The 17,303-nt window shown below is 41.7% G+C and overlaps 1 protein-coding gene across 3 annotated transcripts in view; it reads left to right on the forward strand.

The window, feature by feature from the left end:
- The window catches only part of kndc1 (kinase non-catalytic C-lobe domain containing 1), a 354,394-nt gene that overhangs the window by 311,012 nt on the left and 26,079 nt on the right, over nt 1-17,303 (forward strand). The window contains exon 31 of one of the 3 annotated variants that reach the window (XR_015760947.1): nt 1,177-1,304. The exons of the other annotated variants lie outside the window; for them this stretch is intronic. The gene's annotated coding sequence lies outside the window, so the exon portion shown is untranslated. The remainder of the gene's footprint in view (nt 1-1,176; nt 1,305-17,303) is intronic. 3 annotated transcript variants of the gene reach the window in all.

Below are 17,303 nucleotides of genomic sequence, written 5' to 3' on the forward strand. Positions count from 1 at the left end.
TTGCTGTAACTCAATCTGTTTGTATTTTTGTTGTCACATATAATGGAGCGATAAGCTTCTAACTTTATATATGTGCCATTGCTAAAACCAGCAATTACCAACTCCATGAAACTGGCCAAACCTATTCCTTTGCTCAACAACTACTGAAATCCTTATTGATGCCTTTGTTATATCTGGATTCAACTGTTCCATGCTCTATGCTTCATAAACTTGTGGTAATCAAAAGCTTAACTCACACCAAGTTCCTTTCACCCATTACTCCTTTGCCCTTTGAATATTACATTACCTCCTGGTCAAGCAATATCTTGATTTTAAAATTCTCATCCTCATTTTCAAATCTGTCCATGGCTCTCTATCGCTGTAACATTCCAGCTCCACAACTGGGAGTGGTTATCCATAACAAGCTTTCTTGGACTCTTTATGAAGACGCACTGGTTACAAAGGTCCAACAATGTCTCTTCATCCTTGGGCAGCTGAGGAAATTTGGCATGACGTTGAATACCGTTGCAAATTTTTATAGGTGCGGCATGGAGAGCATTCTGTCTGGATGTATCACTACCTGGTATGGCAACTGTACCATTCAAGATTAGAGATGGTTACAGAGAGGTGAACTTGGCCCGGTTACAGAGAGGTGAAATCACAAAGGCCAACCTCCTATCTATAGAATCCATCGACCAGGCCTGCTGTCAAGGAAATGCCACCAGGATTCTTAAAGATCCATCCCATCCTGGCAATGTTTTTCTACAACTTCCATCATTGGGGAGAAGGTACAGAAGCCTGAACACATGCACCAGCTGGTTTCGTAACAGTTTCTACCCTACTGTTGTTAGAATACTGAATGGATTCACAAACTCTTAACATTCGCCTGTACCTGTGTTTTTGTTTTTGCTGCTGTTTACCTATTATTTACTTATCTATGCTACTTAACTCTGTGATCTACCTGTATTGCTCACAAGGCAAAGCTTTTCACTGTGCCTCGGTAACACGTGACAATAAATTCAATTCAAATTCAACATCAGTTGTGCATTCCCATTTAATTACTCTATCATTGGTGATTGTGCCTCAATTGCCTAGGCCCTAACTTCTGGAATTCCCCCTCTACATCTGTCTTTACCTCATTTTCTTCCTTTTAAGCACTCTTTCAAAACTAACTCTGACCACATTTTTGGTCATTAGACCAATTTCTCTCTCAAGGCAAAATGTTGTGGATATTGGAAATCTGAAACAAACACAGAGTACGCTGGAGAAACTCAACAGATCTAGCAGCATCTATGGAGGGAGAAAGAATTCACATTGCGAGTTTGGTATGATTAATCTTCAGAACTGAAATTCATTGGGAAAAAGTTTTAAATGTACTTTTGATAGAGTTGATGGTGGGAAGGATTACATCATATCTGCCAATTTTGGAAACTGATCCTCGATATCCACTGACTTTGCCAGGTTAGGCTGGTTAGAGTTGAAGATAAAGGGTTTGATCCTGATGGAGAAGGAGAAATAGAGATGTCAAATGTACATTAAGGTGTGAAAAGGAGGAAATGGCTCCTCTATACTTAGAGCAAAGTAACAAGACACAAGCACTGTTTCTAAAGCACAATTTTTCTATAATATTGGATTGCACAAGAATACAACCATCATGTTATAGAAGAACAACCTGTATCCTAAATTAGTTTGGTCCCATTTGCTGGCGTTTGGTCCGTGTCCCTCTGGACCTGTCCTATTCATGCACCCGAGTGCCTTTTGAGTGTTGTCATTGTGCCAGCCTCTGCTACTTCCTCCGGCAGCTCATTCCATACAGTTGGGGCGTGGGTTATAAGAATTGGCAAGTTGTGTTGCGGCTGCATAGAAATTTATTTAGGCCACATTTGGAATATTGTGTCCAGCTGAGGTCACTGCACTACCAGAAGGAGGTGGAGAGTGTAGAGAAGCGATTTACTAGAATATTGTCTGGTTTGGAGAGTAGTACCTTTGAGGAGAGATTGGTCAAATTTTGTTTGTTTTCACTTGAACATCGAAAGGTGAGGGGTGACCAGATAGATGTTTTCAGAATTATGAGAGGAATGAATTGCAGTCTTCTTCCCAGGGTAGAAATATTAATTACTAGAGGAGATAAGTTTAAGGTAAAAGGGGGTAAATGTAAAGGGGATGTGAGAGGCAGTTTTTTTTTTCTGAGAGGATGGCGGGTGCCTGGAGTACGCTGCCAGAGGTAGTGGTGGAGGTGGATACAATAGCAACATTTAAGAGACATCTTGACAGATCTATGATTAAGCAGGGAATAGAGGCACAAAGAAGTAAAAGAATTTTTGTTTAGAAATGCATCATGAAGAGGATTGATAGGGCAAAGTGGTGGACGTGATCTATACGGACTTCAGTAAAGCATTTTTCAAGGTTCCTCATGAAAGATTGGTTGGCAGGGTTGGATTGCATGGAATACAGGGGGAGCTGGCCATTTGGATACAGAACTGGCTCAAAGGTAGAGGGCAGAGGGTGGTGGTGGAAACCTGTGACCAGAGACGTGCTGCGGAGATCAGTGCTGGGTCCACTGCATTTTGTCATTTGTATAGATGCTTTGGATGTGAGTGTGGAGGTATGGTCTGTGGGTTTTCAGATGATGCCAGGGTTGGAGTTTGTGGTTAAGAAAGCAAATGTCATGTTGTCATTTAGTTCAAGAGGGTTGGAATGTAAAAGCAGTGAGGTGCTACTAAGACTTTATAAAGCTCTGGTTAGGCCCCATTTAGAATACTGTGTCCAGTTTTGGGCCCCACACCTCAGCAAGGACATACTGGCACTGGAGTGTGTCCAGCGGAGATTCACATGGATGATCCCTGGAATGGTAGGCTGAGGATCCTGGAATTGTATTCATTAGAGCTCAGAAGATTGAGGGGAGATCTAATCGAAACTTACAAGATAATGAATGGCTTAGAAAGGGTGGATGCTGGAAAATTGTTTCCATCAGGCGGGGATACTAGGATTCGTGGGCACAGCCTTAGAATTAGGGGGGGGTCAATTTAGAATGGAAATGAGGAGATATTTCTTCAGCCAGAGAGTGATGGGCCTGTGGAATTTACTGCCATGGAGCACAGTGGAGGTGGGAAGTTAAATGTCTTCAAGGCAGAGATTGATAAATTCTTAATCTCGCAAGGAATTAAGGGATATGGAGAGAGTGTGGGTAAGTGGCATTGAAATGCCCATCAGCCATAATTGAATGGTGGAGTGGACTCAATATGCCGAATGGCCTTACTTTCACTCCTATTTCTTATGGTCTTATGGTCTTCTGGAGGTGTAGTGGACTGCGAGAAAGTTTACTTCAGGGTGCAGCGGGGTGTTGATTGGATGGACCGGTGGGCTGTGAAGAGGCAGATGGAGTTTAGTTTAAGTAAATGTAAGGTGCTGCATTTTGAGTGGGTGTGGGGAGAGAGTGGGTCGTGGCAGGAATTATACACTTGGTTGCAGGTTCTGGAGTTGGGAGGAGGGAGAGAGGTGTTGTTGGGTAGGGACACCTTGGGGTAGGGGTTCATGGTTCCTTGGAGTGAAGTTGCAGATAGATTGGGTGGTGAAGAGGGCATTTGGTATTCTTTCCTTTATTGGTTAGACCATCGAGTATAGGAGTTAGGAGGTCATGTTGTGTCTGTACAGGACGTCATCCAGACAGCCCTCTGCCGCACCACCTCCATTTCCTACGCCACTGTTGTAAACCGCCCCCCCAACACAATAAAGACAGAGTCCTTCTTGTCCTCACCTAATCCCCACCAGCCTCCACATCCAACACATCATCTTTAAGAACTCCCACCAACTCCAGCTAGACCCCACCAAAAAGAACATCTACCCCTCCCACCTCTCTCTGCCTTCCACAAGGTTTGTTCCTTTCAACAGTCCATGGTTTACGCCACTCTCCCCGCCGAATCCCCCGAAACCCCAGGTACCTTCCCCTGCAACCAGAAAAGATGCAAACCTGCTGGCACACCAGCCCCGTCACCTCCATCCACGGCCCCAAACAGTCCTTCCAGGTAAGACAGAGGTTCACCAGCCTCACTTCTAGCCTAGTCTTCTGCATCAGGTGATCCTGATGTGGTCTTCTCTACATTGGGGAAAGGGAATGTAAATTTAGGGAACGGTTTACCAAGCATCTTAGCTGGGCCTGCAGGGACGACCTGACCTCCCAGTCACAGCACATTTTAATTCCCCTTCCAACTCCCTTTCTGACATGACCATCCTTGGTGTCCTCCATTGCCACAACGAGCCAAACGGCAAATCGGAGGAACAATACCTCATCTTCCACCTGGGCAGCCTACAGCCTGGAGGAGTCAACACTGAGTTCTCCAATTTCAAATAACCTCCCTTCCCATTCCCCAACTCCCTTCCCAGCCCCTCCACATCCCTTCCACTGCTCCCTGCCACCAACCAGATTCATTCCTCCCATTGACCAACCAGATTGTACCCTCTACCTGTCTTCATCTATCCCCACTGCACCATCCAGCCCCCACCACCCCTTTATCTGCAGCTTCCCCCACACCCATTCCCAGTCCTGAAGAAGGGTTACACCCAAATGTTGATTTCTCCACCTCCTGATGCTGCCTGGCTTGCTATTTTCTTTCAGCCTCCTGCCTGTCTATTCAGGAGACCGGTTAGGCCACTTTTGGAATATTGTGTGCAATTCCAGTCTCCTTTCTATCAGAAAGATGTTGTGAAACTTGAAAGGGTTCAGAAAAGATTTATAAGGATGTTGCTAAGGTTAGAGGGTTTGAGGTATAGGGAGAGGCTGAATAGGCTGGGACTATTTTCCCTGGAGCATCGGAGGCTGCGGGGTGACTTTATAGAGGTTTATAAAATCATGAGGGGCATGGATTGGGTAAATAGACAAGGTCTTTTCCTTGGGGTTAGGGAGTCCAGAACTAGAGGGCATAGGTTTAGGGTGAGAAGGGACCTAAGGGGCAACTTTTTCACACAAAGGGTGGTGCATGTATGGAATGAACTGCCAGAGGAAGTGTTGGTGTGTGGTAAAATTACAATATTTAAAAGGCATCTGGATGAGTACCTGAATAGGAAGGTTTTAGAGGGATATGAGCCAAGTGCTTGCAAATGGAACTGGATTAATTTAGGATATCTGGTCAGCATGGACAAGTTGGACTGAAGGACCTGTTTCCATGCTGTACATCTCTATGACGCTACGACTCTATGACAAACAAGACAAGGCTTTAGGATGGGTTGTTGGAGTTGAGAAACAATGTAAGAACAATGGATTTCAGACATAATGTGGTCAATTTCTGAACTTATTGAATTCAATATTGGAAGCTTGAAGCTGTAAAGTGCCTAAGCAGAAAATGAGGTTATGTTCCTTGAACTTGCTGGAATATTGCAGCAAATGCAGGACAGAAATGATAGCGTGGGAGCAAGGTGCTAACTAACTAGGAGGTCAGGGTCACTCCTACAGACAGAGTGAACGTATTTCATAAAGTGGTCTGCATTTGGTCTCATCAATGGAAAAGAAGACCACATTGTGAGCAGTGAATGCAGTACACTAGATGGACATAAGTGCAAATGAAATGTTGCTTCACCTGGAAGTTGTGTTTGGGATGTTGTGTGAATGGGCAAGTATTTCTCCTTCTGCAAATGCATAGGAAGCTGCCATAGAGTCGGAATGATGTAGGAGTGGACCAGGGTTATCATGGAGAAAATGGTCTCTGTGGAATTCTGACAGTGGAGGGGATATGTTTGTTGGGGGCATCCTACCAGAGGTGGAAGATGGAGCAGAAAATGATCCTTTGAATGTGGAAACATGTGGGATGGTAAGTAAGGACAAGGTAAACCTATCATTGTTTCAGGAAGGAGGGAAAAGGATGAGGGCAGAGTGCAGAAATGAGTTAGAAATGGCTGAAGGCTCTGTCAACACTTGGCTGAGGATAAGAGAAAGCATGTCAGATGCAGCTTGGTGGAAGGTGGTATCATTAGAACAGATGTGCTGCAGACCAAGAAGCAGAGATTGTCCTTAAACATTAGGTAAAAACAATGACTGCAGATGCTGGAAACCAGATTCTGGATTAGTGGTGCTGGAAGAGCACAGCAGTTCAGGCAGCATCTGAGGAGGAGTAAAATTGACGTTTCGGGCAAAATCCCTTCATCAGGAATACAGGCAGAGTGCCTGAAGGGTGGAGAGATAAATGAGAGGAGGGTGGGGGTGGGGAGAAAGTAGCATAGAGTACAATGGGTGAGTGGGGGAGGGGATGAAGGTGATAAGTCAGGGAGTTTGGTGGAGTGGATAGGTGGAAAAGAAGATTGGCAGGTAGGACAAGTCATGGGGACAGTGCTGAGCTGGAAGTCTGGAACTGGGGTGAGGTGGGGGAAGGGGAAATGAGGAAACTGTTGAAGTCCACATTGATGCCCTGGGGTTGAAGTGTTAAATTGTCCTTAAACAGTTTGATGTCACATTCTATGTTACTCTGCTTCTGTGAAATATCCTGAGAAATTTCAGCACATTAAAAGGTGCTATATAAATATTAGTTATTGTTCTTGTAGCCCATTAAAGACAGGATTAGAGCTTACTCTGCTATCTGCCCAGTGAATAATGCATTTAGATGTTCTTAATTGATTTTAATTTGCAAATTAACACAAATACATTACCAAATGCAAACACACATTTCCAATATCCACACTGTCTTAACAGCATTGGACTGTATTTTTGATGTGATGCATGAAAAGTTTAATCCCACCCATTTCAGCAGCCAGCTTTCTGACTTCACTCTAAATGTTTTGATTGTAAAGAATAAATTACGAGAAACCTTTATCAGTAGAGGTGAAGTTATTTGAAACAATAGGTTCCATGGGAAAAATATGAAGTGTTTTCATGTACTTTTTAAGTATGTCTTTTGTTAATATTGCCATATTATATTTTTATTATTCGGAGATGCCTGTGTACAAAGTTAAAAATCACACAACACCAGGTTATAGTCCAACAGGTTTAATTGGAAGCACACTAGCCTTCGGAGCGACGCACCTGATGAAGGAGCGTCGCTCCGAAAGCTAGTGTGCTTCCAATTAAACTTGTTGGACTATAACCTGGTGTTGTGTGATTTTTAACTTTATATTTTTATTATTCTTGATCTACCCCATTGATCAGCTTCGCTGTCCATTGGCTGACCCTACGTTTCTGTGAGATCATCTCTTTATTTGATGTGATCTGAGGAGAGGCGGATGATCCAAAAGACTGACGTGTCAGGAGCATAAATGTCAGAAGCATTTTTCTGGCTATCTTTCAAGTTTCTAAAACATCAAATATACAAGCTAATTTTTGTAATATAGCATTCACTGACTATTGTCAGGGGTAAATATTTAATTTTGTTTATTTTTATTTTTACATTCTAATTTATTCAAGTGTACCAATACATAGTAACAATGTTAAAGTTGTAATTTTGAATCTGTTTTGTTTACATAACAGCTGCAGAAATGTCATATAGACTCTTTAAATCCTTTTATGTCAAAAGACTATTTATTACCTTATTACTGAGTGTCACAATGATACTTTGGGATAGATTTAATTTCTGAAAATGCACAAGCAACACAATGCAATGGCCAAAGGTATGGAGAAAGACTAGTATCAGAACATGGGAGTCTTTCTATGCCTCCTGCTATTACATTCACAGCTCATATCTCCTTTCTCATTGCCAGTTCTTGTTTCAAGTCTGCTATGATTTCATAATCTTTCTGCGTAATAATTGGTTGATAGCCAAATGTGAAAAGCAAAGTAACAAGTTACTAATTGTAACAATTGTGGTAATTTAAGATTGCAGAAAGAATCAGAAACTTTGTTTTCTTTAAAAAAAATTGTTTCAAAGACAGCAATACAATATTCTGAGAATAGATGACCAGAGATTTACATGCTACAAACATCCAAATTAACTACTTTAGTAAAAACAAAATAAAATCAATATTTGGAAAGAGTGGGAATTGAAGTGAGTGAAACAGTTCTGGGTTTGGTTTCCTGGTGTCACTTCTGATCATAGCTCTCGTACCTTTTACACTTCTACATGAACTTTAATTTTCACAGACACCCACATTTGGAGCAGGTGAAGGACGCTTGACCACTCAGCCTGTTCAGCCATTTCAAAAACCATTGGTAATCTGATTAGAACCTCAACTCCACCCTTCCCATCTCCCCCAATAACCTTTTAATCCATTGCTTATCAAAAATCTATCCACCTTGGCCTTAAAAGCATTTAGACTCCATGGCCTTTTGAGTGAAGCAATTCCGAAAGCTCACAAACCTGAGAGAGAACTTTTTTTTTTCATTCTGCCTTACATGGGCAACCTCTTATTTTTGGCAGATGTCGTATTTGTTCCTCCCCTGTTTTAATTTCTGGAGCTGCTATCTCTTCACCAGCTTTCTGCATACCAGTCAAGCCACACAGTTGCTGCATTTGCTGACCCAAAACATTATCATGGCTCAAGTGGACTCCCACTCTGTAACAGGCTGTATGAGCGAGGAGCCAGCAGTGGAAACAGAGTGTACCTGAAACCTATGGAGCTATATCTGAAGGATCAAAGACCAATGGTATTGAAAGAAGGAAGAGACAATGTTCTTTAAATATACTGGGTACACTCAAAAGATGTCATCTTTTCTCTGTCCATTTAAGATAGCTTAAGAGATAAAGTAATCCATTATCTCCTTAATTTTATTTTTGTTCATGTGCCTGTGCTGCAGATCACTTATTATCATGGCCCCAGAGTTATTTTTTTTATCCAGCAAATGTACCTATTCATTTGTGTGAGAAGATAAAATATTGAAAGTGTTCTGTGTCTTAGAATAGTTGTTGCTCTCATCTGAACATCTGAAACAGGTTGATTTTTGAATTATTTAAGTACTGAGTATAAATCTTCACTTTCCTAAACTACATACTTGCTTGTCCCCTTTTCTGTTGTACTATCCACACAACCACTTACTGATGTTTCTTCTTGCCTGTTGAGATAAATAGAGGGTATTAATTAAATTTACTTAATGAATATTAAAACCAAAATCACCAGGTTAATGGATCACAAGGCATGACCACACATTTTAGGGGTGAAACAGGGTTATAGCTGTGCAGAGAGCTTGCTTAACGAAATCCATATTAATGGTTTAAGAGATTGCAGTTTATTTCTGCTCAGCTATTTGGACAGTACAGCTGCTATGAGTTTTACAAATACTTCTGTGCGGGTGCCACCGTTATGTTAGCTTTCAGTGTTCTTGATTGGAGGGAAATGGCTCTGTCTCTGTGTACTCTCAGGTATGAGTGTGTACTTATGCAAGTGCGTGAATGTGCTGTGTGCACATACTGAAGGAGGTGCACATTAGGAGGGCTTAGTACTTTTTCATTGCCAGTGACACACAATGATTGAAACGAGCTGACCAAGATGCTGACCTTATTTTATTGAGTAGCATTTCATTTTTATTATTTATTATAATTTTTTATTGTTTAGGTTAGAGGTATTGGAATTAGGGAAGTTATAAAAAAAAAGTACTTCAACCAAGAATTCCTCCTCTCAAACTGCTGCAAAGCTTGATTGAGGGATTTGTGCTGTAATGACAGTCAGAGGGGTTGCAAGAGTCAACATCTTCAGGAAAAAAGGGAGAAGTGAGAAAATGTTAAATCTGTTGCAGTGGCTGCCCTAGCTCTTTCCAACTTATGCTTTTACTTAACACAAGCATTTTCTTCCCAGTAAAGTATTTGTACAGGGTGCATTAACCGAAGTTGGCAGAGAGCTTGATCGAAGACAGGATGGCAGAGTCATAGAGTCATGCAGCTGAACAGCATGGAAGCAGACACTTGGTCCAACTCATTCATGTTGACCAGATATCCTAAATTAATCTAGTCTCATTTGCCAGCATTAGGCCCATATCTCTCGAAACCCTTCCCATTCATGTACCCATCCAGATGCCTTGTAAATGTCATCATTGTATTCTGGATATTGTTAAACTTGAAAGGGTTCAGAAAAAATTTACAAGGTGCTCCCAGGGTTGAAGGGCTTAAGCTGTAGGACAAGGCTGAATATGTTGAAGCTACTTTCCCTGGAGCATTTCAGGCTGAGGGATGACACTATAGAAGTTTATAAATTCATGAAGGGCATGGATAGGGTGAATAGCCAAGGTCTTTTCCCTTGATTCTATGATTCCATCACTTCCTCTGGCAGCTCATTCCATACACGCACCACCCTCTGTGTGAAAAGGTTGCCCTTAGGTCCCTTTTAAATCTTTCCCCCCTCACCTTAAACGTATGCCCTCTAGTTTTTGATTCCCCTACCCTGGGTATAAAAGATGTGCAGAAACAGAAAAGTAAGAAAAGATTTAAAGAGATTCATAGTGTAATCAGAATGAGGGGGTTATTTCACTGACTACTTCATTGTTAAGCTCATAACTTAGCCAGTCTTTCAGTTGTTTTTCTCAATTTTAATCCCCACTTACTCTCGTTCTCTCTTTACTGCTGAAGTTTGATTGCATAGCTGCTGACTCAAGTTCTCAGTATTGACCTATGATCTCCGACAGTGACAGGACCTTCAGCTGTCAAGCACATTATGTTTTTGATCCTATTCTCATCTCACAACAACATGAGAACAGGTTTCCTCATGCATTAGTCCAGTCCCACCAGGGCAGAAAGACTGTGACAGCCAGAATATCACATAGAGATTTGTTGCATTCAACACCTGCACAGCAAGTCACACTGTGTGACAATATCCGACCTGCATGAAATGCTGATTGAAATGTTCCCATGCACATGGAGCTATATTTCTTCCATTTGAAACCTTTCGCCTTGTTATTCTGTTATTTAGTTCCACAGCTCCCTGTTACTCCTGAGGAGTTTCCTCTCCAACTAGTGGCAGATTCATTCGACTGTAATAAAGTCATAGAGTTGTACAGATGTTATAGCACGGAAACAAACCCTTCGGTACAATATGTCCATGCTGATCAGATATCCTAAATTAATCCAGTCCCATTTGCCAGCACTTGGCCCATATCCCGCTAAACCCTTCCTATTCATATACCCATCCAGATGCCTTTTAAATGTTGTAATTGTACTAGCCTCCTCCACTCCTCTGGCAGCTCATTCCATTCTTGCATGAAACATTTATCCCTGAGGATCCATTTAAATTTTTCCCTTCTCACTCTAAAGCTATGGCTTCTAGTTCTGGATTCCCTCACCCCAGGGAAAAGATCTTGTCAATTTACCCTATCCATGCTCCTCATGACTTTATAAGTCTCTATAAGATCACCCCTCAGCCTCTGATGTTTCAGAGAAAATAACCCCAGTCTATTCAGCCTCTCACATAGGTCAAACCCACCAACCCTGGCGACATCCTTGTAAACTTTTACTGAACCCTTCCAAGTTTCACACCATCCTTGCTGTAGGAGAGAGACCAGAATTTCACACAGTATTCCAAAAGTGGCCCAACCAATGTACTGGACAGCCGCAACATGATTTCCCAACTCCTATACTCGATGCTCTGACAAATAAAGGAAAGCATACCATACGCCTTCTTCACTATCCTATCTACCTGCGACTCCACTTTCAAGGAGCTATGAACTTGCACTCCAGGGTCTCTTTGTTCAGCAACACTCCCTGGGACCTTACCATTAAGTGGATAAGTCCTGCTAAGATTTGCTTTCCCAAAATGCAGCACCTCATATTTATCTAAATTAAACTCCATCTGCCATTCCTCTGCTCATTGGCCTATCTGATAAAGATCCCATTGTACCCTGAGGTAACCTTCTTTGATGTTCACTGCATGTCAAATCATGGCATCATCTGCATATACCTCCTATGTTCATATCCAAATTATTTATATAAACAATGAAAAGCAGTGGACCTGGCACTGATCCTTGTTGCACACTATTGGTCACAGGCCTCCAGTCTGAAGGCAACCCTCCACCACCACCCTCAGTCTTCCACCTTTGAGCCAGTTCAGTTTCCAAATAGCTAGTTCTCCCTGTATTCCATGAGATCTAACCTTGCTAACCAGTCTCTGATGGGGAACCTTGTTGAATGCCTTACTGAAGTCTTTATAGATGATGTCCATCACTCTGCCCTTATCAATCTTCTTTGCTACCTCCTCAGAAAGTTAATGAGGTATGATTTCCAACGTAAAAAGCCATGTTGACTATCCCTAATTGCCCTTGCCTTTCCAAATACATGTAAATCCTGTCCATCAGGATTCCCTCCAACAACTTGCCCACCACTGATGTCAGGCTCACTGGTCTGTAGATTTGTGTGAGGTTATTAAACTGCCAGGTTACAGAACTGCAAAATGGGACTGGGCCAAATGGGAGAAGATTAATTAGGATATCTGGTCGGCATGGATGAGTTGGACTAAATGGTCTGTTTCAGTGTTGTATGAGTCAATGCTCTGTCATCTCACACTCATTTACACAAATACACGAGCAGAGCTACACTGAACCTCAGTGGGTTGGGTGATAAGAGATGGTGAATTGTGAAGGGTTACCTTGAACATAATCTATGATTGGTTTCCTGAATCACAATGCATACTTAAAAATGGTAAATTTGAAAAGAAAAACGTTACCGCTTATGAGTATTTCCTTTTATGAGAGCACCATTACCTACAAGATCCCCTCCAAGACACTCACCATTTTGCCTTCCACCTATATCACCATTCCTTCAGTGTTACTGGGTCAAAACCCTGCAATTCCCTCCCTAATGGTAGTGTGGATCTACATACACCAAATAAGTGCAGCAGTTCAAGGGGGCAGCTGACCAACGCCTTCTCAAGGGCAACTCGGGACAGGTAATAAATGCTGGCCAGCCAGTGATGCCCAAAGTCCATGAGTGAATGAAAAAAAAGAGTCCATTGGTAATAGCCCCTTAATACTGCACCAGTTCCTATCACACTCCACCCAACTCCTAATCCTGGAGTACTGACATCAATGGGTGTGGGTTTGCCCTTTGCCGTCAGGTCTGTAAATGATTTTAACAAGTAGCTTCAGGCCAGGTTGGGAAGTGTTGCTCTGCTGAACATTTACATCGCTTTGTGATAGAAGAGGAATATCTGCTCCAATGATGCAAGATCTTAATTGAATAGATTTAATTCTAATAAAAATACAAATTAATTCCTAATCTCCTCCAAAATGCCCTGTGGGTCAGGCTTACTCTGTTCAATGAGCAGATAAAGCCAGTGAGATTCAGATCTGTAAGGAGGACAATAATTGTCAATGACTGCCAGAATTTTTTTATTATTGCTCTATTCTGTTCTGTCTCTCTGAAAAAGATGCCAACTTAGTACCATTCCTTTGCCCTTTCCCACACTTGCTTTTTCTCTCTCAAGTATTTATCATCTTTTAAAGCTATAATTGGTTTTGCATATGCAATTATTTCTGGAAATGCATAACAATTCTGTTCTGTGAAGGAAAAATGAATCCAAATTAATTGAAAGGTGGGCTGAAATTTATAGTCCTCTTGTTAATGACTCACCGACCTGTGAAATCAAATTTTCCCAAATCCACCTTTACAAAAGTCCCTATCATGTTGAATATCAGATCGCCGCTAAACATCTTTGTTATGATGAAAAGATGGCTAACTTCTGTTGATTTCTCATAATTAAGAAGAGAGAGTGAGAGTCAAAATTTTGCTTGTGACAAATATCTTCCAAAGGTGGATAATGGTAACATGCTAGTTTGGCTGAGCATACACCAGGGTATCAATGGAATAAAATATGGAAAGATGAGGTTGGTACAAACTCTAACTGAAGAGAGGTCTCCTACTTCACATTAAAACAGATAATAGTGTTCTGATGCAACTTTTCTTCGAAAGTTGAGCACTTAGGTTTAATAAGCTTTACTCATTGTGATGGACCTAAGGCTGTTCACGTCATTGTGAAAGTCACCATAGTCCTAACCAACCCCCAGACTGCCCTCTCATTAGACAGAGATGACTGATGGTAACTTAACCTGAGGATCAGCACACCTCAGGCAAGGGGAGAGGTTACAAAGCAAAATCCTCAAGAGTAATCTCAGCCAGTGCAGGAACTGAACCCATGCTGTCAATGTTACTCTGCATTGCAAATCAGCCATCCAGCCAACTTAGATAACAACGCCCTTGACAGCCACACCCAACCATATGCCTTTACATTATTTTGTGCCTCCAGATAGGTTTTTTCCCTCTCATTCCCATCCATTAAATGTTCAAAGCAATACCTACTGTAATTAATTTAATGCTGTTCTTTCACTGTCACTGGAATAGCCTTGATTCAGACTCATTGATATTTACAACACAGGAGGCCATTCAGCCCATTGTGCCTGCATGACTCAACAAAGATCTGACTGCATTCATCCCATTTTCCAACTCTTGGCCCATAGCCTTGAAAGTCATGGTAATGCAAGTGAATATTTAAATATTGCCTGAATGTTACAAGAGTTTTTGACTTGATCACCCTTTCAGGCAGTGAGTTCCAGACCCCCACTATCCTGCGAGTGAACAACATTTCTCAACTCTCCTCTTAGCCGTTTCTACTAATCACAAACATATCTTCCTCTCCACCCCATGTCTCTCATAATCTTTAACATTTTTATTAGATCAGCTCTCAATCTTCTCTGCTCCAAGCAAAACAAGGAGAAAGTGAGGACTGCAGATGCTGGAGATCAGAGCTGAAAATGTGTTGCTGGAAAAGCTCAGCAGGTTAGGCAGCATCCAAGGAGCAGGAGAATCGACATTTTGAGCATGAGCCCGAAGAAGGGCTCATGCCCGAAACGTTGATTCTCCTGCTCCTTGGATGCTGCCTGACCTGCTGTGCTTTTCCAGCAACACATTTTCAGCTCCAAACAAAACAACTTTAGCCTACCCAAGCCCTTCTCAGATCTCAGACCCTGCAGGCAAGGAAGCATCTTGGTAAATCTCCCCTGCACCTCCTGTAGTGCTGTCACTATAACAAGGTGACCAAAACCACACGCGGTGCTCCAGTTATGACTTAACCAACGCATGACCTAGTTCCAGCATGATCTGCCTACTCTTATATTCTGTACCTCAGCTAATAAAAGCAGATTTCCCATTTCACCATTTTTAACCATTTTACCTACCTATCCTGCTACCTTCAAGGGATTGATAGATATGCACACAAGGTCCATTTGACCTTCAGTACTTTCCAGGCTCTATCATTCACATTGTAATCCCTTGCCTTTTTAGTCCACCCCAAGTACATTGATCCATACTTTTCTGGTTTGAATCCCATTTGCCACTGCTCTGCCTACCTGACTGGTCTATTGACATCATCCTGGTTATCCTCTTTATTATTTACCATCATACCAATTTTCATGTCATCCGTAAGCTTCTTGATCATACTCCCTAAATTTACATCCAAAATTTCAATTATTGAACAAATGGCAAGGGTCCCAGTACCAAGCTCTACGGAACTTAACTGGCAACACATTTCCAGTCACAGAACCAGCCCTCTGCATCGTCCTCTGCTACCTGTCTCTTAGCCAATTCCAGATACAATATGTCATTTTGCCTTCGAACCGACGTATTTGACCAGACTGCCTTGAGGGACCTTATCTAAAATCTAACTAAAGTCCATGTAGGCCACATCAAATGGATTACCCTCATGAACATTCCTGTTGCCTCACCAAAATATTCAAATTTGTCAAACATATCCTGACTATTCCTAACTAATCTACATCTCTCCAAATATTCTGTCCCTCAGAAATCTTTCTAATAAGTTCCCTGTCACAGAGGTTTGTAATTTTCTAGTGTATCTTTTCTTCCTGTTTTTAATAATGGGACAATGTTAGCAGTCCTCTGGGACCTCACTTGTGGTCAGACAAGATGTGAAAATTACTCCCAGAATTCAGAACATCTCCTCTGTTGCATCATCCCCCAACAGCCTCTTTCAAAGCCACTATACTTGTTACCTCCTCTCGCTCTGTTAATTTCTTCTAATATTTTACAGCTCTCCACCTGATGTATATTTGGGGACTGACACAAAATATTCATTGAGGGACTGTCCAATGTTCTTCAGCTCCACATATAGATTACGTCCATGATCCTCAATGCGGCTTACTTCTTCCTTAGTTTTTCTCTTGCTCTTTTTTATACTGGTATTTGTATAACCCCTCTGGATTCTTCTTTAGTCTACCTGTCTTCTCAAAAACACTATTAGCTTTCCTGATTTCCATTTTAAGGTCCTGCCCTGCAATTTTATTCTCTGTGGTAGTGGATTCTGCTATAAACTTCTCTCTATTTCTTAATCCTAACCTTGACATCCAGAGTTCTCCAATTTTAAACCCACCCTTTATGGGACTTATCTGATGTGTACTTTTATTGTTTCCTTCTTGAATGCCTCCCACTGTTCTGTCACAGTTTTATCTGCAGTAGCTACTTGGGCCAAATCATATTTTAATAAAGTTAGCCTATCCCCAGTTCAGAAATTTTATTCCTGGCTCATTCTTATCATTTTCTAAAGCCATCCTAAATCTAACTAAGTTATTGTCACTATCTTCAAAATGATATACCTTCCACCTGCTAGGGATCACTTCCAAATATTAGGTCTAGAACTCTCTTGTTGGGCTTTCTATATACTGACTAAAAAAGGTTCTACTGTATGCCATTTAAGAATTTCTTCCCTTCCCTATCTCACACACTAAAATTATCCCATTTTATATTTAGGTGGTTAAAATCCCCTTCTGACTTATTGTTCCACCACCTCTCAGAAATCTGGTTACATATTCCTTATCTCTCCCTGACTGTACGTACCCAACAGTGTGTTTGTCCCTTTTTTACTTCTACTATACCACCTCATGTGATGATTCTTCCCTTGCTACCGCTATAATTCATTCCTTGATTAATACTGTGACCCTCCTCCTATTCTGTCAGACCCTCTATCTCTTTGTTTAACATGTAACCAGCAATAGGCAGAAGTGGGTACTGCAGACGCTGGAGATTAGAGTCAAGATTAGAGTGGTGCTGGAAAAGCACAACAGATCAGGCAGCATCCGAGGAGCAGGAAAATCGATGTTTCGGGCAAAAGCTCTCCATCAAGAATGAGGATTCCTCATTCCTGATGAAAGGCATTTGTCTGAAACATCGATTTTCCTGCTCCTCGGATGCTGCCTGATCTGTTGTGCTTTTCCAGCACTACTCTAATCTCGACATGTAACCAGGAATGTTGAGCTGCTAATACACTTAAATGTAAGGTCCTAGGGAGTGTTGCTGATCAAAGAGACCTTTGAGTGCAGGTTTATTGCTCCTTGAAAGTGGAGTCGCAGGTAAATAGGATAGTGAAGAAGGCGTTTGGTATGCTTTCCTTTATTGTTCAGAGTAGTGAGTACAGGAATTGGG

Source organism: Chiloscyllium plagiosum, unplaced genomic scaffold (genome assembly GCF_037043375.1).
Source record: "Chiloscyllium plagiosum isolate Xiang-an unplaced genomic scaffold, Cpla_swu_hap1 HiC_scaffold_22, whole genome shotgun sequence".
Taxonomy (NCBI): domain Eukaryota; kingdom Metazoa; phylum Chordata; class Chondrichthyes; order Orectolobiformes; family Hemiscylliidae; genus Chiloscyllium; species Chiloscyllium plagiosum.